This window comes from Crocodylus siamensis, chromosome 3, assembly GCF_052110815.1.
Source record: "Crocodylus siamensis isolate JL-2025a chromosome 3, ASM5211081v1, whole genome shotgun sequence".
NCBI classification, from domain to species: Eukaryota; Metazoa; Chordata; order Crocodylia; family Crocodylidae; genus Crocodylus; species Crocodylus siamensis.
This window is the reverse complement of record NC_143397.1, coordinates 97,030,304-97,054,386: the sequence shown is the minus strand read 5'-3', so window position 1 is coordinate 97,054,386 and position 24,083 is coordinate 97,030,304.

The following is a 24,083-nucleotide window of genomic DNA, read 5'->3' as shown; positions in this document are numbered from 1 at the left end:
CATAACAGCTCATCATTAGAAACCTTTCAACAAGTGGAACCTTTTGAACTGCTCTTGTAGCAACTTGACATTGTTGTGATCTCGTTTCAGTCATGTCTTTATAAATGAAAAATGTTTTCATAATCCCAAACATTTGATTTTCCACCTCGATTAAGTGACTTCTTTCATGTAGTTCAGCTCCCATTGTTGCCTAGCTGGTTCATTGTGTCTTGTTTACTATGCCACCAGCAGTTTTGCAAACCTTGTTGATGTGCTCTATTGGTTGGCTGGTTGAAATGTTTACAAATGGGATATCAATTGTCTTGACCCCAAATCATCCTTCCACAAACTTGGCATACAACATAGGAATAAAATTTGCTAAATCCTTTGTACGTTCAAGATATACTGGGCCTCATCTTGTGTAATTGGTATGAATATGCACAGCTATCAGTGGAAGCATTTCTTCAAGGCCACATAAGTGCTCACGTCAGTTTCTTTCACATTCAGCCCTGATGATGCACAAGAGACTATTGACTACTTCCAAATAGTTCCTTCAGTATTTGAATGTACCTTGATGGGAGTGTTCTTCCACAAATTCTTGAAGTAGAGTGACAGTCATTGGCAGATGCACTAAAAGTTCTTTCACCACATTCCTTTCCACAGTTGCAGTCATCATTTCTGAATGTAACAGCTATGCTACTGGAAAGTTGGTCAGTGACATCATAATCTAATTCTTTGCTTGAACTGGACAACCACAGAATGATTTTTTTTTAATAAAAAATGTCATATTGCTTTGAATGTTATTATGTGTTAGATCTATGACATAAATGTGACAATGTAACACCCGCTTCTTCTGCACAATACTTGTATATTGCACTGGCTGACTCAAACAACAACACTTGATTCAGTCTCTTCTTACTAGAACCTTTCTGGCAGAATATGCATGTTCTCCAGTGGAGTACTGGAGTAGATGATCTACTTGATATCCTAGTGTGTTCTTCACTTGATGTTGTTGATAGGGTTTCCCCTTCACCTTGTACCTTGTGTGACTTTTTTAACAGTCTTTCAATATGTCCTTTGTGTATAAAAGAACTGTAGCAAGAATGGTGTCAATTGAGGCTTTGAGAATGTTGCAGTGCGGATTCAACACAACATGATAGTCTGTTAAGAATACTGACATAACAAGTGTTGAATTCAGCAACTGTCCTACATTGAACCTTGTCTATATGTGCAATTCCAGGAAGGGTACTTTGACTAATCATTGTCTACGAACTTACTTTGAGGCATATGGTTCATCTTAAAGATTCTGAGTCATACCTTCTATGCTTCACTAGACCCAGTGATGCTGTGGGCTTTGTTGTAACATTTACTTAAGGGCAATAAGGGTGAGCCTCTTCATCGGAGATTTTCTTGTCCAGGTAATTGGAAACAGAACGGAGCTGATGTAGCAATTTTGCAAATTTTTGGGTACCTAATAATGAACAAAACTGTAAATTTTGTGGTGGCTCTCTTGGAATCCAAAATGGCTACAGTGATGGAAAAGTTATGATTGATTTTCCCAGTTCATAGTACCTTGGTTTGCCATTGGAATTAATTTTCTAGCCCTGCTGGGAGCTGAAATATTGACTAAAATGTAAATTTATGGCAACCATTTTGGATTTCAATATGGTGGCTACATGCACTACTTGCCAGATTGGCAACATGACTTTTCTAATAAGGAGAGACCACCTCTATCATCTACCTGAAACATAGTGTTGCTGCTTGCCTATGGGGTGACACCTTTGCCCTACTTTTTTACACTATCATGCTTTTCTGAGGCAGCCTAAAATCATTATGAGCCCTTACCACTCTTATACTCTATGTCCTCTGTTTCAGTGTTGTCAGTTTGGCCACTTTTATTGCAAGTTAAATAATATTTGGTCATTTCCTGATTCCTCCCCCCTGCTCCCCCAATGAAAAACCCAGTCCTCAGATTTTGTTATTGAATGAGAATAACAAAATTTCTTTCCCTTAAGAAAAAATAGGGTGCGTATACGTGAGCATGGAGGGTGCTTTGATGCACTGGAATTCCAGCACATTGAAGCAGACTCAATTAATCAAGTCTGGAGCATGGCAATGGCCGCATACCAGCAGCCTTCTGCATCTCATATATTAGTGTCCCCATGTTTAAAAATGATGGCGAGGGCACTTTTAAGCTAAAGCTTGTCAAATGACCTTTAGTTCAAATGCCCCTGCTGCCATTTTTAAGCACAGGGATGGTGATACAGGAGATGCAGTGGCACTTTAATTAGAGCGGCTGACAGAACCTCTCTAATTAAAGCACCCCTCTCCCACACTCCCCGAGGGTGCATGTGTAAAAGTGCCCATAGTTTCTAGCTTCCATACCCATTGAGAAGCTTGAAAATAGGTACCCTAGCTGTTTTGCAGCTAGAAGAGAAATGAAAAAGATTATTATTAACAATTCTCATGATTTGACTCATGATATTCTTACAGTTTCAGAGTTAGCCGTATTACTGTAAGAAGAGATTTTTAACTGGGTTTGTGCCATTTTATATTCTCTAGCCGTGTTTGTTGTAGTCCAATTTGAACTCCTTGAATTATCACTCCCCTCCCTGCAACCCCAAGACTCTGGTGAATTTCTGTCAGATGCTACCCTGTCCAGAATCATTTTCTCCATGTCAATAAAAAGCACAGTCTTTAGCCAAGAACTTTTAACTCTTTGACATATGCTGATGGGTTCACTCAGACCTAGTAATTTGTTATGAAACTTATAATGTGTAAATAGTGGGTGAATTTCTGGGCTGACTTGATCTTCTGACCTCCTTGCAAAATGACACCCTTCCCCTCAGTAAAAAAGACATACAGAAAACATGGCTTGAAACTCAATAGCTAGGCTTTTGTGTAGGTCTTTCGTAATCAGAGGACAGTGTTTTATCCTTAGTTGCCAATATGTATTATTGGTGTACATCAGATGATTTTGCTACTCAGTGAAGGACAGCCAAAACTAGCTAACTGGTAAATAATCAATTTAAACAAAGGTGCCTACATACAGAGCCAAGAGAGAGGATTTTTTTCTAGCTGTAATTCAGGATTTATTGCAGTGGCATCAATCCTGTCCATTTAGGTAATGGTTATTTGCTTTAAAGCATTTGGTGGACAGAATAAGACAAATGGTTTATGAAGAACACATTATTTCCCCATGTTTGCAAACTGCTCACCAGCCCATATCTGGCATTATTATACATTGAGGAGAGATTGGCAGTTTATTAATTTGAAATAGTAATAACTTAGCAGAACTGATTGTTTTCTGAACTGCACAGAGGGCTTTGTTGGTTAATTATGTTTCTATGGTAACATCTTGCATTAGCAAGGACAGGAGTTTGGGTTAAGCAAGGGAATTAGTAAGAATGCAATAAAGCAGCTTTATAATTAAAGAGATTGGTTTTCATACTTGGGGAGAAGAAAAAGATAAAGTAAAAAGACCACCTAGCTTTGCAGTTCTTTAGAGACAGACCTAATAGTAAGAAAGGTAAGCAGAGCCAGTCTTAGTATTAAGAGGAAAGCATTAGGAGCTATATTTTGCTACTCTCCATTGCAAATTCAGTGGATTGTTTTCTCATTCTTGCACCACTGTGTATGAATATGGCAGCTGAAATACTGACTTTATTGAGTTGTATATGTTACTGTGGTGATATGCTTTCAATACAAATGCTATTTATTATGTAACAGCCCTGATTTGGGGTTTATAGTGTTGTGTGAATGAATGTAATTTTGAGGAACTGGGTATGTTCAAGATGTTAAAGACAGTTTGTCTCAGCAGGAAGCATGTGCAGATATACAGATGTTTGAAAAGTATGACATTTGAAATGAACAAGACCTTGATTATGATATTGCCTACTCTGGTGCTTTTCTTTTTTTCTTTTTCTTTTTCAGAATGCAGTTTGCATGGGTAGTCACAGTAGAAGCAGGGAGGGCAGCAAGGATTTCTGGGTAGGCATAACTGAGGGTTATAAAGCCTGTGTAGGAATGTTACTGATCTGGCCAGCTAGTGGAAGAGCTAGATGGGGTGGTAGAAGACAGGTACAGTAAGTGATGGTGGTGGTTGGAAGGAAAGGGTCTATTAGTTGAGCTGTAAGAGCTATGGGGACAGGCACGGTACTAGTAGATGTGTTGAGAAGCTTATATGGAAAATGGGAGAAGAGGTAAGTAGGGAAGTTAAGAATGGTTATGTGTTGGGAGACAGATAGGGGAAAAAACACTCATCAGTGGAGCTGTTTTGCTGGTGGACATGGCCACTATTATAAGGGAAAGAGATATGAGAAAGGAAGGATAAGATGCTGTCATGGGTAGCTAGGACTCTAGGAACTCACTAATAGAAATCCCAGTATTTAGTGGGCAGTTGCTTGCAGCAGTGAGTGAATCCCACTCCCTAATGGAGAGGCTAGAAACAGGGAAGAGGAGTTACAGGAAAGGAACGTTACATTTCACATTCCATCTCTCTCCCACGCTAGTCCATCTCCATTTAGTTAGCGTCACCAAAGCAAATTACCAGCGCTGAAGTCTAAACTCTCAGTGCGGGGGGGAGGAGAAAAGGAAGTATCTCTGGGCATATCTAGACATGATGCTATGTCATTGTAGCAACACACTAGGGTGACATAGCGTCTGAGGGTGTCTACACATGACCACAAACTACTTCGCTGTAGCGGTGTTCTCCCCCCCCAGTAGAGTGAGCCACTATGGCAAAGTAGCTGCTAAAAATAACCGTGCCCTGTACATATGGTGCAGTACAGGCTGTTACTGTGTGATGATTTAATACTTCTAAAAGGAAGTATTAAATCATGGTGCAGTAACAGCGTTGGCATAGTGATGCGTAGCCGTGCCCTCTTACTTGGCATCTCTAGGTTTTAACTAGGTATCTGCAGGCCCAGGTCCATAATGACTTCCTCATGTGGATGATCATTTCAGTCTGTGCCTTTGGCCCTCATCCACTTGTGCACCTCCCAGATTTGCTCAGATAAAGGCAGAGTGTCAGAGAGCAGCAGCTTATGACATCTTGTGAAGGTTTTCAAGTAACTGTTGAAATATACCTAAGTATAGTTTTTCCGTCCCCTCTTCCTTTAATTCAGTTTTTATATATGTGACTGAAACAGAAAAAAAGAATACTGATAGCCAAGCTTCTTCCCTTTTCTAGCTTTCCGCTAGTCATGAAGGAAGCCATTTTTCTAATATCAGTGGATTTTGTTCTAAAGGAAAGAAAAGGTGACATTAGGGCAGTTGATTGGGAAGGGAGAGGAAAGGTGACATTAGGGCCTTGGAGGAATGGTTCAATTCCAACAGACTTGCTGCAAGATCTTGAGGACAGATCATGATCTTTGTATCTCAACTGTCCATCTGTAAAATGGGGTAATATTTCACTGGTTCCACTCCTTCTTGGTCTTGCTGCTTTTGCTGGCAACTCTCTGGAACCGGGCATGTGTGGTTGTATAGCACTGCAGCACAGTGGGGTCCAACCCCAGATGGCTCTAAAGGTTACTGGATGATGGTGACATGGAAAGTTCATTAATGTGGAAGTCCTCAAATTACAAGTCCTACTCCTATGGGTATTTACTCTGTTTTCAATGACTGAACTAGCTGGGTTGAGGGTTGTAATCCCTTCAGAGCTATTGCAAAGGCTGAATATAAAAAACAACTTCTTCTCCCCTCCATTATTGTTATCTTCCAGTCAATAAATTAATCTTCTTAATCTGGTAGTGACATGTACCATGAATATTTTCCTGCTGAAATTGGATAGACCCCTAACTATGAAATATTAGCTCAAAGTTGGAACATGATAACTTGCTGCACTTCTAGAAATATTTACCCAATAGTTCAATATTTTTAATCATGACACTAGCAAAGCTGGCATGCCTCACTACCCAGCAAACTCTTTATGCCATTTCCTATCAAATTTAAATGAAGTCCTAATCTATAAAGGTACTTTTATGGGGTTAGGTTGTGATACTCTTGTATTATTCTTATATCACTTGTGTGATGCTCCTTGTTTTTTTATTGACTTGAGAGAAAACAGTCTAAACATAGAATAAACAAAAACCGGAGAATATAAATCAAAGCAAAACAAAATATTTAATTTCCCTTTACTTAAAATGAGAAAACAGCATAAATGTCAATCCTTCAAAATGCTAGGTCAGGTATATGTCTTTAACAATGTATTCCCATGGAAGCTGGGAGCTTAAGGGACTTATTTTCAAAGCTACTTTAATAGACAGAGTTGCTTGAAGTGTTTTTTCAAACCCATCTAAACAGATTAGGCACCCCTGAAAACCTAAATTTAAGACCAATTTTAGGTGCTTTTGAAAAACTACTTCCCTAGGCTTCTAAATATACTTGACAATCTGTACTATCATAGGTCCCATCATAGGACCAATAATATTAGAGTTAGAAAATGTCACTGAACGATGGTTTGGATAAGAATTAGCCCCCAGCTTTGCAACAACTTCAGCTGAATTTGAATGGATCTTTAGAGGTTTTGCAAGTTTTACATTTTATTGAAATTATTTTATAACTATGCATTTCTGGACAGGAGAGGAAGTAAAAAAACAAAATACTACAATGAAAGCTTTTGTGCATGCATTTACATAAGTGCCACTGATATTCTGGTTGGAATTAGTTCTATGTAAATTCCATTAATGTTGGGGTGTTGGTGGGAAATATTTTGTCAAATGTATTTTTTTTAATTATGAAATTGGTTGAAAAGGAGTTTGATGGCAATTATAAAGCTAGGTATATGGCAGGATACTTGATATGCATGTGCACCTTACTGAAATATATATCCCATGCTTGAGGCACGGTATTTGATGCATGTACAGTTTAATAGGAAACCTGCTAGTATCTAGGTGTGCAGCATGCTTGTCTGTAGAGGCTCACCTTGTACCATGAAATGCAATACTATGACCACACAGTTTTAGCTTCCTTACCCTTTTAATTACTGTTCCACCTCATGTGGGCCAGTTCTGCTACTCTAGTAGCTGTTTTGTGTCAGAACAGTTAGATTCACATAGTACTGCAGAATAGTGTTTAGTTTTGTTTATTTGGATGCCATGAGAAAAGCAGAGCTCAGATGTGTGTAGACGCCATGCAGATCAGTCAGCTTGGAGTTGAATAAAGTAGCTCAACTAAGCAGGAAATTATATGAACACGTTACATAAATGAGAAGCTGTTCCTTAATTGCATAGAGAAAATACCAGTTTTAATGACCTTGGCAAGAATCATTGTATTAATAAAAATTATGCCTCATGAAATTACTTTTACATGTTACCTTATTATGAGTGTATTTATTTTTTTTATATGATGCAGTTTTTGGTGGGTCTGTTTAATGGAATTTGGGACTTAATAATTGAAATGCTTCATTTATAAACATTTATAGTGGTAATGGTAATTGCTACTGATTTAGTTTTTTAGAACTGCTGCAGCCATCACAACACAAGTGTGTCATATTATTAAGTATTCGGTGTAATGTTTTTCCAATTAGGCTTACAAATATAATCCAGGTCATACTCCAGTACACCCGCTATGAATGCGCCCCAAAATTCAATCAAAGCATTATAAATAGTGTCTAATGAAAAAATTTAAATTTTGCTATGGAGAAATCTTACCTGAATAGTCGATAAAGAGACACTTTATTAGTGCTAATATTGAGCAGATATAGGTGGGAAAGACATAAATAATTATTCTGATTTAAACAATGTCTTGAATTGGAGGCTATTGTAGTGATGGTAGTTCTATTATCAACATTTTATGTATGGGAAAAGCAGGGAAGGCATGCAGATGTTAGGCGCAATGTTAAACTGGGCTTCACCTGTCAGTGTAAGAATCAAATACAACTTTTCTGACACTGAAGTAATGGTGACTCAGGGCCTAGAAACATGACAAAAACCGGTGTAAGTTTTACATTGTTTCTGATGCATTTGATATGAATTATACTGAGATCTGGAGTGGACAAATGAATGGTTACTTGGAAGCAGCTGCTTGCAGCGGGCACTAATATAGTGGCTTTTCAAAAGAACTGCCCTGAGATAGCTGTGGACACATGGAATTCACACCAGTATAGTTGTAGGCCTAATATTTCCAGGGGTATTTCTGCACCACTACAGGATTCTATATGTGCCCATATGTTGCAAATCTGTTGCGTGTCCAAGCCATCCATTATTTCTGACCTTGATCTGCGGGAAATGTTAAATTACTTTGCCTCCTTTTTTCTGCAGTGGTTTGCTCCCTGCTGTGTGTCCCTAGTAAAGCTGTAATTAGTCCCTCACCTGTTTTAGCTCTCTCCTCCATGGCTACCTGCTCAAAATGAAGGAATGCCCTCTCTTCCCACTTCTCGCGGTGGGGCATGGCACCTGACTGTGGGAACTGTATGCTGCAGGAGCTCTGTCATATACCTGTTATAATTAGTTGCTGTGATGTGAAGTGGCTTATCTTATATAATGTTAAGTGGTTATAATTCAGATTCTGAAGGAAGCAGATCTCTGCCTAACTTACTGACTTTGAGTGATCTTTAACAAATACATAGTACAGGGGTGGGCAAAATATGGCCTGTGGGCCACGTGCAGTCGACCTGGCGATTTTCATTTGGCCTGTGGGGACTGTATCTGGCCTGGCATCAGGCTACCCCTGTTTTGCTTGGATGGGGCTTAACCTGATCACTCCCACAGAGGCGGTATGCACTGCATTCCCACCCTTGCCTGTGGGACGGCCCTGACCCTGTGGGAAGCAGTGTTTATGGGGGGTGGAAGGGAAGTGGAGGGCAGGTGAAGGAGGGGCAATGACATGTAAGATGGGAGAAAGTAGGGAAATGGCAGAGGAAGGGCAACACCGGGTGGGGAAAATGGTGGTGGTGCTGGCAGCAGGGGCAAAGTAGCAGTATCAGCGATGGGTGGTAGCTGGGCAAGAGAGGAGGGCCTGGGCCCACAGGGTACCCAGGGTGGGGTGTCAGGAACACGGAGCTTAGGGCAACAGGGGCGTGGTTCCATTGCATGGGGCTCATGTGCAGTTTTTGGGTTCTTTGCCTGAGCTGCATGCCTCTGAAGGGAGCCTGTGCGATGGAGCTGGCAGCTTGGCCTCACTTACTGCTTTGTGCAGGTCATGAGGAATGGCGGGGAGCTCCATGGTATGGAGCCAGGCTGGCTCTCCCCTCGCCCTGCCACCCAGGCCCAGTCCCATGTCTTGTACCACCAGCTTCATTGTGCAAGGCTAAGGTGTATGAGCCCTATGCAGTGGAGCAGGCAGCCCAGCCACTTGCAGTCCTGGGGCTTGCTGGGGCCATGTGTCACCAGGAGAGCTCTAACTGCCATGGACTGTAAGTGCCCCAAAGGTCCAGACCCACACCCTGCCACACCCTACATCCACAGACCCCCTCTACTCACTTCCAGCCAGCCTCCCCCTCCATGCATGCCACAGCCCCCACAAACCCTGTACTGACCCACACACACCCACTCATACATCCCCACACACAGACATACCCCCTACACACATATCCCCCCACACATACACACATCTTTCCCCACACCCCACATAAACATCCCCCCACACATACATTCACAGCCCCCCCATACTGCTCCCACACCCCTCCAAAGTCTTCAAAGTATTGTTGCCTCTCTTTCATGCATCTTAAAGGTTGTAATCTCAGTTTAGCCAAACCTACCAATTTACATTAAATCAAAATTGTTTTAAGACTGTAAAGTCAGAAAGCTTCTTTAATACAACACTGAGGGCTAGGCTGACTTAGAGCCTTTAGTGGGCCCTCTGCAATGTGAGGAATAAGGAATAACTACATGTCTTTTCTCCTGTTTAGCAAGTTGTTCAGTAATCACTCAGAGCCAAGGAGCCTGACAAAGGTTAACTTATTTTAGCACTGAGCCTCTTCACAGCAAAACTACCAGTCCTAAATGGCTTAAGTCAGAGACTCTTACAGGTACAGACTTGCACATCTTTCTGGCTGAGGTACAAATGCCAACCACCAGCTGGTATCAATATAATTCAATGTCAAATATTTATAACAATCTTTTAACTAAGTGAGTTAGATATGTTCAGTTAGGCTCTTAGGTGCCCTGGCCTGTAGGTCATCCATGCAACATAAATTGTTACCAAACATTAAGTCCATTAGTTTTGCTTCTGTCATGCCCTGAGGCTCAGACATCATGTGGGGCTTCTTGCAGCACACACAGCTCCTTGCACTCAAGTGGCACTGGGGGAAGCCCTGCGTGATGGAGCTGGCTTTCTTTTCTTCCACCTGCCGTGCCTTTCCCCCTGCTTCCTGGTGGAGTCCCAGGACTAGGGCTTCTGTCAAGGGGCAGAGCTAACCTTGTAGCCCTTGACAGCTCACCAAGGCTCATTAAGCAGCCCTCCAGCTGAAATGATTGTCAACCCCTGTTCTAGGGCATAATTTTTTAATATATTATTTAAGGAAAAAAAATGTTGATCTAGGTGATGGGGATAGCATGTACAGGGCATTTATAGAGAATGAAATATTAATATATCACAATTACTTTCCAGGCCAGGCTTTTGGAGATGTGCACTATACACATTTACTTGTTCAAGAGCTGGATTCAATTTTCAAATACTCACCAAGACATACAATAAATAGGCTGAGCTGAGGTAGCCTTTTCTGGACTTTTGATTACTTTTTTCCCCCTAGAAAGGAAGTTCAACTCTCATATCAACCTTTGGTTCTGGCATGTATTAAATAATAGAAGTCATAGAAGATTAGGGCTAAAGGGGGCTTTCAGGAGTCATCTAATCAGCTTCCTTCTACGTTTTAAAAAAAATCTCCAATGAAAGAAATTCAACAACTTCCACAAGGAGTTTTTCACTGTGTATATAGTATGCTCCCCTTACACTCCCTTACTGAAATCTAGCCTTATGCTTGGTTACTGCATATTAAGCCAGTTTCTTCTTCTATCCATAAAACATATGAGAAATAATAGCTTTATAACCATGTTTTATATATTAGAAGACCCTTTATATCCCACCTCTGTCTTCTCTTTCCTAGACTAACCAACTTCCTTCATCCTTTCCTCAGAGATCATGTTTTATAGACAACATATTGTTTCTCCACGCTACACTTCCTCTTAATGGTCTACACCAGGGATGCTCAAACCCTGGTCCATAGAACAGATCCAGGCCATAGCTCCCATGTCAGCCAGCCTGCAGGGGTTCCTGTGGTTCTGGAAATTTGGTGGTGTGACAACAGTGGCGGCAATTTCTTCTCCCCTGCTGCCAAACTTTCAGGCTCATGGAAAGCCCTGCAGGCCAGATGGCACATGAGATTGGCACATGGAGGTGGCCTACTGCCTGATCTGGGTACACACTGGCTGGCTGGAGGCAGTGCAGGGCCCATATACTGGCCCATGAACTGGCCCTGCCCCATTCATCCAGTTTGCAGCTCCAGAAGGTTGATCACCACTGGTTTGCACCTTTCTTAAAGGTGTGGTGTCCAAAACTGGTTGCTCTACTGGAGGACACACTTCGTCAATAGGAGTGGCATAGAATAAAAATCTCCCTGCCTTCCACATAACAATCCTGTTAGCATATCCCAGAAAAGGTTAACCTTACTTTGTAATATATCTTGTTGATCCTTATTCTGTTTGTGATCCAAGATATCACCTAGATCCTTTTCTGCTTCATTGCTGCTTAGCTAATTGCTGTGCATTTCTTGTGTATTTTTCTCCATCTTTCTGATAATATATCCAACTTTTTAGAATAAGAATTCAAAGCTACCTTGTCCTTCAAAGGCTTTGAAAACCCTCCAAGTTTGGTGTCATGCATAAATTTTATAATTGTGCTTCCTGTTCCATCTTCCAGTCATTAATAAAACCCTGAACAGAACTTTGTCAAGGACCCCATGTGAAATTCCCTTCCAATCTGACAATGCATCATGATAGGTATTTTTTTCAACTAGTTGTAAGCTGGTGCTTTTTACTTAGATCATAACTGCTTAGTTTGCTTATGTGAAATGGTATCAAAAACTTTAGTTAGGTCAAGTTAAAATACATTTTCTGCTCCTCTCCTTGTCCAGTCATATAGTTACCCTGCCAGAAAGAAAATTAGGTTGGTTCAAAACTCTTTGGACAAATTTGTGTTGACTGTTTTTAATCACTTTATTATCCTCCAGGTACTTACAAATTGAGTGTTTAATAATTTGTTCCAAGTCTTTCCAGGAGTTACACTGATTGGTCTATAAATCCCCAGGTCCTCCATTTCTCCCTTTTTACAGATAGGTACTATGTTTGTCCTTCACTCCTCTGGGACCTCCCTTGTCTGCCATAAGTTCTTAAAGACAAGTGCTGATGGTTCAGAGATTGCTTTTGTTAGTCCCTTGAGTACTCTAGAGTGAATCTCATCAGGCCCTGCTGATGTGAATAGATCTTCCTCACCAAAATACTTTTAACCTGTTCTTTCCCTATTCTGGCCAGGGCTTCTATCTCTTTTGTTAAAATTAACTGCATGTAGTAGTTAGTAATAATTTAATTTTTTTGAAGAGTGAAGCAGTGAAGGCATAAAATATTTCATCTTTCTCTGCGCCATCCACTCTTTGATCTCTTTCCCATAATAGATTCATACTTCCATTTGTTACCCTCTAATCCCTAATGTCTATGGATCTTTTTCTTTTTCTTTTCCTGTTCTTTACTAATTGTGACTAATTTTGTACCTCTGCTTTTCTGATTTTTATTTACATATGCTTGTGCAAATTTTTATATTCATTCATAATCATGTGTTGTTGCTTCTACCTTCTGCATAATTCTGGTTTGAATTTCAGATAATTAAAGATCTCCCAATGCAGCCATGTAGGTTTCTTACTGTGCTTTCTACCTTCCATATCAACGTTTTTTGACATTTTGCCTTTAATTTAGTCTCTTTTAGAAAATCCCAGCTCTCCTGAACTGCTTTATCCCTTACAACATCTTCTGCAGAAAACCTTCCAACCAGTTAGCTTGAGTTTGCTAAAGCCTGATATGCCTGAAGTCCTCTCATGAGTGGTCACTCAGACTAGATATTGTTGGCCTAATATAATCCTTTTTGAATGTTGCTAACATAGCTTTAGGGTGAGGTCTTGTGAATTTTAATCTTTTTAGCTTTCACGTGAAAGCATAATTCTTGTCTTCCATCTCATGAATTTCCCCTTGTACAGCATGATTGTCATCTTCATTACTCTCAGCAGGTCTGAAGCCAGGAAAGATGATTTCTGTTTCCTTAAAGCTCTGTGTACAGAAATGTCTGCCTCAGAAAAGGGGGCCTTTAGGTCCAGGGAAAGAATTGTGACTCTGTTTTGCTTTGGGAACGATGTAACTATATACTTCCTCTTGCTTAGTTCAAAATTACAACAATGCTCCCAGTGTGAAGTGAACCTTGATTACATAGGTATAAAAGATTAATGATATAATTTATTAAAATGTAATTATACTGATAAAAGTAATATGTTAAATGTCTTACATACTAGTATAATGTGGCAATTTAAAGAGTTATAAAATATAAAATAGATGTCCCTAATATATTTTCATGTGTGTTCAGTAATGTTACAAATGCCTCATTCATAGAGGATTTCAGAGCCTGATTGTCCTCTACATATGAGAATTTTGCTTGTACTGTGGTTTATCTTTGTTCTCTTTCCCTTGAAGTCTGCATGAAAGATAGCATAAAAATCAAATGGAAAGTAACTGGCCCAAGTCAGTCGAATGAATCAGGTTGCATGTTTTCAATGAGTAGTACCCATTGCACTATATTTACCCTAGTCAAAGAGGAAGGTGGTTGTGGTGTTGTCTCTGGCGCATATAACTTATTTTATAGGATGCTCTGTCTGGGTCAGTGAAGTGCTTGATGATTGTGAGGTTTTTTGTAATAGTGATAGAGGCAAGTAACAAAAGTACTTGACTGGGTGTGATCCAGTAGCAAATGGGGTACGACCCAGGGGCTTTGTTAGTCTTAAGGCCATTTCCCCAAAATTTCCCATATCTCAAATATTAGAAAACATCAGTTAGAATTTATTATGTTATTAACTCTTAAAGACTAAACACGTGCATAGCTTCACTCCATCTCTTTGGTTTTATTATGAATGAATAAGTCATGAGATTGTATCTCAGAGAAATTTGTAAAGTTGTCAGTCTTTTGGTTGCTCCATTCCCCATCAGTAAAATAAGGCTGTTGCCTCTTCTCCCCCAGTGAATATGTTCAGAATCTGAGGGTTGTGGTAAAGATTTCCAGGTCCTCTGAATGCTACTGTGTCAGAACCTTTTGACTTTCGGTAGCTGGATGCTGTTCTTGGGATGTAATGTATATATACTAAAGAAAGCATTCTAGATCTCTATTCTTTCAATAAGCTTTGGTAGACTCATATAAATTTGTAGAGCCCCAGAAACTTAAATTCAGGGAATGTATCTCTCGGTATGAATAAAAATAGAAAATCTGTCAGGAAATGGATGTGATACATGAGGATTTAACAGAGTGCAATTTAATTTTACTTGGGTTGTGTGTAGGCAGTCAGTGGGAGTGCAATATATGATTGGGTCCTAAGGGAGCAATATTATTACATTGGTTAGTTTGCCAAATATAAAGAGGGGTTCCTCCTTCGAAATACTTATGAGCATGAAAGCTGCCCATTCAAAATCTAATCCATGTCACTTAAGGTACAGCTGAAATATTTGTTGATACAATGTGTAACAGCTGGCTTACCACAGGTACTGAGAAGCTATATCTGCTACATTTTAGAGATCATGAGGTTAATCTGGTTATTACTGACTATTCTTTTCTGCTAACCAGAGCTGACTCCTAGTGCACCTGATAAATACTGTTCCCAAAGGTATGATAGCATTTGTCTCTTAGACAAATGTTAATATTGTCTAATATTACAAGTGCACCAGGGCCTAATGTATGGCACTTTCAAAGAGGGAAAAAATTCTTTATGTTGGGGAAAGTCTACTGCATCTACTTTTTTTTCCCCCTTTATCATGAAATACAGCTTTTCTTGCTAGGATTATGTTTAAGTATAGGTAACAGGAAGAAAACTGCTTAAGCCTAGTTATTTTTTCTGTATACTTTACCAATTTTACCAAGAATATATACAATGGTCATGTCTTCTGTGGTCGTAACTGCATTTGAGAATATTGCTTTGGTCTTAAAATGTAACTACACTTTGCCAAGAGGTCCTTCTGTAATAAAGCAAAAAATGCATTATGAGTTTGAGGATATTGAGCACACAACAGATTAATATAATCTAATAACAAATGAAAAACATCTAATATCAGCCCAAAAACTTGAAGCCCAAGTGAACAGGTAGTGGGAAGACTGTCAGGTGGCTCTATTACTCTCCTGAAGTTTGTGATCTAGTGTACCATTCAAAGGAGCATATAACCCCTAATGTCCTATTTGAGAGAGTGAATCGCAAATGACCCTTAGGGGGAAGTGTGTTGTGAATATAAACAGATCTGAACTGCAACATTCAATTCAGGTCCAGTTCCGACCTACAAAATGTGGGGTTATTCTGTAAGGGCCTGAACCAAACCACAAATCAGCTAGTCAAAAGGGGGTGTACAAACATTTCGCCACATCCGTCCTACAGTCATGCAGCTTACTTTGAGCCACTTGCTCTAAGTGTGAATAGACTGGGAGAAACACGTACAGACATTCGCTTGTGCTGGGAGCTGTGCAGAGAACCCAGTGTAGCTTTGGGTAGGGGAGGGTCAGGCAACACTGGAGAAGTCTAACTGGACCTGGAAGTGGAGGTTTGTGGGATCAGGAGGGATGGCAGGTTTGCGAGGGTGGTTGGTGGGTCCATGGGGTGAGGCCACAGGGTTGTCTGTCTGGGTGTGGAGGGATATGGAGGGGAGAATGGGGGCTAAAAAGGGCCCAGTCAGGTTCAGACATGGGGAAAGGTTAGGAAGAGTGCAGCCCCTGGGCTGAGGCAAGCAGCTAGGTTTTCCCAGCCCTGGGGCTGCACTCTAAATGCGTACAGATTTTCACTAGAGCAGGCTAATCCATTCCCAATCTAAGTTAGATCACCTCCTCACCTGATTTTATACTCCCTCCCTACCCCATTTATGTGAACAGATGGGGATTTAGTTTAACCTACTTAGCTCAATCTCAGTGTAAGCTCTACATGTACCTAAAATTAGAACCCAGATGAGAACATCAGCCAAGCTTAACAATATCTTAATACCTGATTACTGAAACAGGAGGATTTATTACAAAGCAGCAAGTAACAACTCCAGCACACATAGGCAAGTCTTCACTTTTTTCTAGATGAGTGGTGCTTTACCTGCAGCCTGGATCTGGACCCAAAGGGGTCCAGATCCAAATACAGACATTACACGTATCATAAATCAATCTAAACCCATAACTTTACAGAAGCTCGGTGCTTGTAGACCAATCAAAAGATGGTGGAACCTGGTCTAAGATAGACCTAGTTGGATGTGCTCAAATGTAATTGATTTAGGTTAGACCTGTGAATTGAGCTTCTGTGCCAGATCCCCTATCAGTTCAACTTAGATCACTGTCCTCTAGCATCCCAGCCTCCTTTGCAGCCCCACACAAGCCTCCCCCTTGCAGGGAGGTGCACTAGAAATTGGCTCATGCTTGGCTGTGCCAGCGAAGCACTCCTGTCCATGAGTTCTCCCAGATGTGATCCAGCACAGATCCTTTCCCCAGCCCCCACTCCTGCCTCTGGACATTTGTCAGCTGCAGGCATGAAGTGGGGGAGGAGATGGGGAGAGGAGAAGGGAGGCATCAGTGTCCCCTTCATGAGCCACAGAAGCTGGGCACCCATGTCTCTAGGCTGTGACCCTGCACCCTGTCATGAAGCACCCCATGATGTACACACAGCCCTGACACCAAGCCCAGGAGAAACCCCACATTTGGTCACAGCCCTATAGAGCCTGACCCTGGATCCTGCACACCCAGTCAGGGAACCCCATGCCCCTGTGCTTGTGTACAGCCCCATGGAGCCCAGCCCTGGCTTCCAATGACCCACACAGTCAATTGGATCGCCAACTGGCCGGAGGGCCATACCCAGAGAGTGGTGGTAGATGGGTCATTTTCAACCTGGAGGGGTGTGGGCAGTGGGGTCCCCCAGGGCTTGGTCCTCGGGCCCGCACTGTTCAACTTCTTCATCAGTGACTTGGACGAGGGGGTAAAAAGCACCCTGTTCAAATTTGTTGATGACACTAAGATGTGGGGGGATGTGGGCACGCTAGAAGGAAGCTACAGGCTACAATCGGACCTGGGCAGGTTACAAGGGTGGGCGGATGAGAATAGGATGGAATTCAACACAGACAAGTGCAGTGATGCACCTGGGGAGGAACAACCGGCACCATACCTACAGGTTGGGGAACTCCCTTCTTGTCAGTACAGAGGCGGAAAAGGATCTTGGGATCATCATTGACTCTAAGATGAACATGTGTCAGCAGTGTGGGGATGCAGTCAGGAAGGCCAACTGCACCTTGTCGTGCATCCACAGATGCATCTCGAGCAGGTCCAAGGAGGTGATCCTCCCCCTCTATGCGGCACTGGTCAGGCCGCAGCTGGAGTACTGCGTCCAGCTCTGGGCGCCGCAGTTCAAGAGGGATGTGGACAGCATGGAGAAGGTCCAGAGGAGGACCACTGTCATGATCAGGGGACAGCAGGGCAGGCCCTATGAGAGGCTACGGGACGTGAACCTGTTCAGCCTCCACAAGAGAAGGCTGAGGGGGGGGGTCTAGTGGCCTGTTACAAACTAGTCAGGGGGATCAGCAGGCATTGGGGGAGTCCTTGTTCCCCCGAGCACTACCAGGAGTGACCAGGAATAATGGTCACAAGCTGGCAGAGGGTAGATTTAGGCTGAATATCAGGAGGCACTACTTCACGGTCAGGGCGGCTAGGACCTGGAAGTCTTTAAGAGGAGGTTAGATAACACCTTGCTGGGGTCGTTTGACCGCAGTAATCTTTCCTGCCATGGCAGGGGGTCAGACTAGATGATCTACTTAGGTCCCTTCCGACCCTAGAAACTATGAAACTATGACCCAGCCAGAGACCTTCATGCCCCTGTGCTCAGGTACAGCCCCATGGAGCCTGACTCTTGTTCCTGCACTCTACATGTCAGAGGCCAGAGACAGGCATCCTACCTCCTGGACCCCAGCATCCTACCTCCTGGACCTTTTGTGGGTTAGGGTGGCAGGGGGCAGAACATCAGGACTGGGCCTGCATATAGGCAACCCTGTGACCTCCACAGCTCAGTGACTGCTGGCTGATACCTGGGCCATGAGAACCTAGGGTGTTGAAAGGTTTTTTTTGACTTGTAGCTACAAGGGTCATGGTAGGGAGGTGTGAGGGCATATTTGCCTGTGCCTTGAAGCCAATGAAGGGTGGCCTGGGCATTCAGCTTCACTCTGAAGCCTGGGGAGCCCACAGGGTATACTGGGAGGCATGTAGGAGTACACCCACCCTACAGCCCTTGGCCAGTGCAGGCCGCCTGCATGGCCCCCTTCTCCCCACTAAAGGGTGAATGCATTTACTGTTTGCTACTGATCTAACCTAGGCTTACAGAAAGTCATGTAACTTGGATCCATTCTGCCTTGGGCTTTTTGAACATCTATACTTAGCCAAAATGACTGGATCTGGCTCATGGCACAGGGAATAAGTGGCAAGCAGCTTTCCCTGGTGTGCTCCCTTCTATGCTCAGTACTGTCCTGATTATCCTCTTTGCACTCAGAAGTAGGTTCTCTTGCTGTCCCTATTGTGCTGTCTAAGCCCTCTGACAAAGGCAACCTTTCCCCTACCCTCTTCCTTTAACCACAGGCCCATCTAAGGCCCATCAGGGGAGTGGTGGCCCACAGCGCAGCTAGGTCAAAAGGACTCTGAAAGGTTCACTTACACTGTTCTAGACTGTTGTTATTTTAAATCTTAATGCCAGAGACAATCAACTTAGCACTGCTATCCAGTGTGAAGTATTGGTTGGAGATGTTTTCTGCACCATTCATTGCAACTTTTCTCGGTTTAATAAGGATTTAAAAACAATAACAAAGCTTCATTCTATGCCCAGAATTACAACAAGGTCTTGTCAATCATAAATGTCAATCATTTTTTCTTTGTCCTTTGTTCTTTTCCTCTTTCCTTGCTTCCACATGCCTTCCAAAAGTATACCTTGAATAAATCTCTTAACCTTTTAGTATTGCCCTAGATGATGACAGAGACAAACAGGTCAAATCCACCATTGCTTTGCACCCAGTATAACAACTTTCCCCCGTGCAAAACAATTGTGAATCAGAATTGTACCATTTCGCAACCTGCTGTGGCAAAAAAGTGCTGTTTTGTACCTGAGCTGCTTGCCACCTAGGGTTAGCTCATACCATATATTTAGTGGTGCTGATGGATTTTGATGACTTAAAATCTTTTAGGTGCCTAACTTTGGTAAGAAATTATGTTGGACAAATTCCAAGACAGTGTTGTGTGTACCTGAATCCCCTCTTCTGTGTACAGTTCAGAGGAGAAAATGTAAGAGAAAAGAGGAGGCTTTTTGTAAATGGACTGCTGCTGAATATCTGTGTAGACTGGCTGGCCTTTATGGGGTACCTGCTGCAAGCTGGCAGGCTCTGCACACAAGTTACTAGCACTATGTAGAGGTGGATTTTTATTCATTTATTTATTTATTTTATAATCGGGTTTTAGAAGAGACAGAAGACGAGGGAAAGACTGGGGGGAGGTTCAGGACATGGATTTGGGACATGGACGTAGACATGGACACAGTTTTGTTCCACATAACTGTTAACTAACTGTTTGTAAATGCAAGAGACCTAATACAAGTATGCACTGCAGCTCTAGCATTTTTTAACATCAGCTGCAGTCTCTCTCCTCTCTTTTCCATAACATGCCTAGACTGGGATCCCATTCCTGTTAGCAGTTCTGTGGAGAAGGAGGACAAGAGCTGTGTCTGAGGTAACAGCTTTGTTTCTGCCTTTCCAAAGTCAACTACCCAAAAGCAGACATGCCCAGAGGCAAAACAAGGCAGCACCATGCCCTAGACAGAGGCTTAAAGGGGGCAGTAGCACAGCCAGCCATCAGTTGTGGTGATGGCCATTTTCATACCTTCTCTGTCTCCCTCTGTGGTGCCCAAAGCTGCTAGCTCAGTTGCTTCCCCTCAGTCATGTTACTGGACATACCATCCAATATTTTAGCCAGCAATTGCAACCAGCCATCTCTTCAGTGGGCAATAATTCTGCAACCCATTGAAGGAGTGCCAGAAAACATTTGCTCCCAGTGCAAGGCAATGCAACCTGGAAAGCTTTTTACCTATTGAATCCAGACAGCCCCTAGCATTCTCCTTTAAAATAGCTGAATTCCATTTCACTTCTTTCTACAAGCTGCTTTTTAATGGACAGAGACCAAGCAGAGTCATGCTTGATTACAGTAAAGAACAACTCCTTCCCATCAAAGTTCACCTCCCTCCTGTTTAAAGCACATGAAATAGCTCTTAAATCTGAAAGTACATGTGGCTTCCAGGATGCTGTTCAGTGATAAGGAATCCATTTTCAATAGCCTGATAGATTAGATAACTGAACAGCATCATGAGTGCCCAGTGGTTAGAGCACTCAACTGAGATGTAGGAGACTGAGGTTCAAATCCCAGTTTTGAGACGGGCAGAGCAAGGAATGAACCTAGAATTTTTCCTATTCCAGCCATTAGCTTATTAGCCGTTCTGTGGGGGTGAGTTTTCATGGCCAAATACTTCATCCTTTTTAAAACTAAATTAAGTACAAACAAATGGGAAGTGAATTAATTTATCTTCCTTTTTTCATTAAAAAACTTGGAAAGGTCTTGACATCATCTCGGTACAGTTTGTATAAGTTTTAAATGTCTTTCTGAGTGCAAGCAAATTGAGAGCAGAATCATTGTAAAACCAAAGGATTTAAAGTTAACTACAGGAGAATAACATTATTAGGGGAACAAATTGAAGATGTCTGTCACATGGGGTATATATGAGGGTATGTGTGTTGGGGGCAGAGGGTGGGGGTGAGATTGCAAATTATTCTGAGACCCATTATTCTGCTACTTCATTTTAAAGTGATGGGGTGTCACTGTAGGAAAAAAAAAACATGCCATGGTAAAGAATGAATGCCATTCTTTCAGTGTTCTGAGTTTTGTCATAGTAATCAGATTTTTGGTATCGGTATTTAAGTATCAAAGTTCTAGTCTCATTTTCTATAAAAATGATACACCAGGACACTGAAAAAGGAGATCCAAGTATATTTTATTAACCAATGTTGCTTTAGATCAACACTGTACAATACCCTCCTCCCTCCTTAGTACGTTAGTGATTATGTTTCTTCTCCCATACATCAAAAAGTAACTAATGGATCCATCCATTCTATCACTTAGTTAAAAAATTACTTTAAAAGTATTTGAGGGTGGGAAGTGTAGCAAAACTTGTCATTTACAAAGACAGGCTGATCTATTATTGCAGTCAATTTTCATCTTTAATGTCTCTCCATAGACTTTAATGAGTCTGTGTGATTCTGCAGATAAGTAGTAATTTGTCTGGGCAAAACCAAACCATACACAAGCTACTACCTGTGAAACAGAGATGTGCTAAAAAGAAATATTATATGACCAATTATGCATCATGAAAAATCAAAAAGAAATGGCTGATATGAAGAATAAATGCAGTGTATTGGTCTTATATATTTGTGAATACCCATAACCATCAAATACATGGATAGCTGGAAAATTTCTACAAATACTCTAATAAAATTAATTTTCTCACTTAATATTTGGGTTTCAGAAACAAGAATAGCAATATCATAGTAGAGGTCTTTTTCCCCCCAAACTGTAGACCCTACCTTTTAATAGTGTGAAATGCTAGACAACCTTTTTTATGGAGGTTAAAATAAATTACATACTGCATGGCAAAATTATATTAGAAATGAACCAAAACCCAAAGACCTGAACTCCTCTTGGGGACCTGACTTCCTGCATAAGCACTCTGCCTCTATTTTGGCCTCAACACAAAATGCTGATCTATGTAATGTGACCATCGCTGATAGTGTAAAAGTGATGTTGTAGCTATGATGATCAAAAATCATGCAAGAGGCAGGGATGTCTTAGAGTGATGTCTTTTACTGGAACAACTATGTAGCTGGAATACTAAGGGTCATGCCACAGTTTACGTTTAAGTCATCATAATGGTGCTTAAAATGGGATCCTTCACCAGTTAAATTTGGTATCTTTTATGTTTATGGGGTGTTGATTGTAGCCGTGTTGATCTAAGGACACAGGCAGACAAGGTTTTTTGGGTAATTTATTCTACTCAGAACACAAAACAACAGCGGACTTTCCCTATGCCTGAAGGTTTCTTGTGCCCAAAAGCTTGAAAAAAACACATTTTCCAACAATTTAGTTGGTCTAATAAAAGATATCACACTTACCCAAAGAACCTTGTTCACCAGTTAAAGGGTGTTAACACATCATAAATACCCACTGTGTTTTAAAGATAAACCTCTCAGAACAAGGTTTATCTTTGAAAATGTTTACCCATGCCATTCCAGGGTTTGTTTGAATAGTCAGAGGAGGTAAAACACTTTAATTCATTACTCTATAACCCCAGGATGCATAGCTCCTAGCCACTCTGCTTCCCACCCTTCAAAACTGTAGTGGTCTCCTGTCCCCTCCACTTGCATGCTGAGAGCAGCCACTCTGAGTGGCTTAATTGTAGAGACCATGGAGCTGGGGGAAGCATGTTTCCCGCAGCTGCACTCTCTCCTTGACTGGTGGCTCCATGCTCAGTAAGGAGCCCTTAGGGCTCATTTCAATGGAGACCATGCTGGGCATCTTAGTTACTCTCTGTAGAGCCCCTGCATTAATTCCAGCAAGGCTGGAGAACCTGTGGAAGCATGCTTCCCCAGTCTTCTTGGTCTCACTGAAACTTATGCAGTGGCTCCACGCTGAAAGTGGAAACACTGGGGATTAAGCCACAGCAGCTTCGCTTTCAGTTCTCCCATGTCTTTGAAACTGCTGTGGTGGCACCATGGTGACAACTTACAACCATGATTCACAAGATAAACCTAGAGATTTCAGATAAGACTCCATAGTGTTAAAAGCATTCTGCCCTGCTGGGGTTTCTCTGAGTTCTTTGCAAAAGAAGAGTTGCTTTATTGTTTTTCTATAGTATAAAAAATGAGTGAAAACTAAGCATCGGCATTTACTGCCTGAAGTCTATCAAGGGGTGCCTCAAGTAGCACTTTGTCAAGGGTATTAAAAAGCATCCAGGTCCCTGGAGGCAGGGGGATAGGGTCAAACTGCTGCTAGGAAGGCTGGGTCCTACCCAGACAGATAGCAAGGATAGCCGAGACAGACGGGAAGTACCTAGCAAAGCCATGCTTAGCTCTTATGTGGAACTCATCAGCCATGTATTTCCAAGCATTCTGCAAAGGAAGCTCAGAATCAGCTCTCAGATTGGGAAATAGCCAAAGAGGCTTCCTGACAGTATACGGCAAGCTAGTGGCAGAGCTGGGGCCAGAACTCAGCTCTCGTGGATCAGAGCCTGAGCTAGACAGCGCTGGGCCCTGTCACCACATGAAGAAGATCAAGGATGGGATAACGGCACAGAGACCTCTTTCATTCCCTCCAGGCCACAGCTGAGGCATGTGGGGGGAGGTATGCCCTGTTTATGCCTATGCTATACCTACTGTGTGGATAAATTCAGGACTTTATTCTGTAGGACGCCTTTAACCAGCACTGAATCAACCAGAAAAAAAACAAACATTCTCCTTGCTGAGCCTCCCTTCACCTCCCTCTGCTCCACTTTCAAGCTACGTGCCATGCTCCCCACACCACCCCAAGAAGAGCTATACAGTTTTGGATCCTGTCCATGCCCTTGTTTGTCAGTCCTCTCATGGCAAGTCTCATTTGTGCAGGTCTGAGATGTCATTAAGCCTTAACCTGTGACTGCTCTGAAACTGCTTTAACTTTATGATGGCATAAGATTCCATAGGTTACAACGTTATAAAGGTAATCTGTAACAAAGCCCTTAGAGAAGCTTTCAAATGCAAGACCTTCTTTGTCAGATCAGAATGTCTTGTATTTGAAAG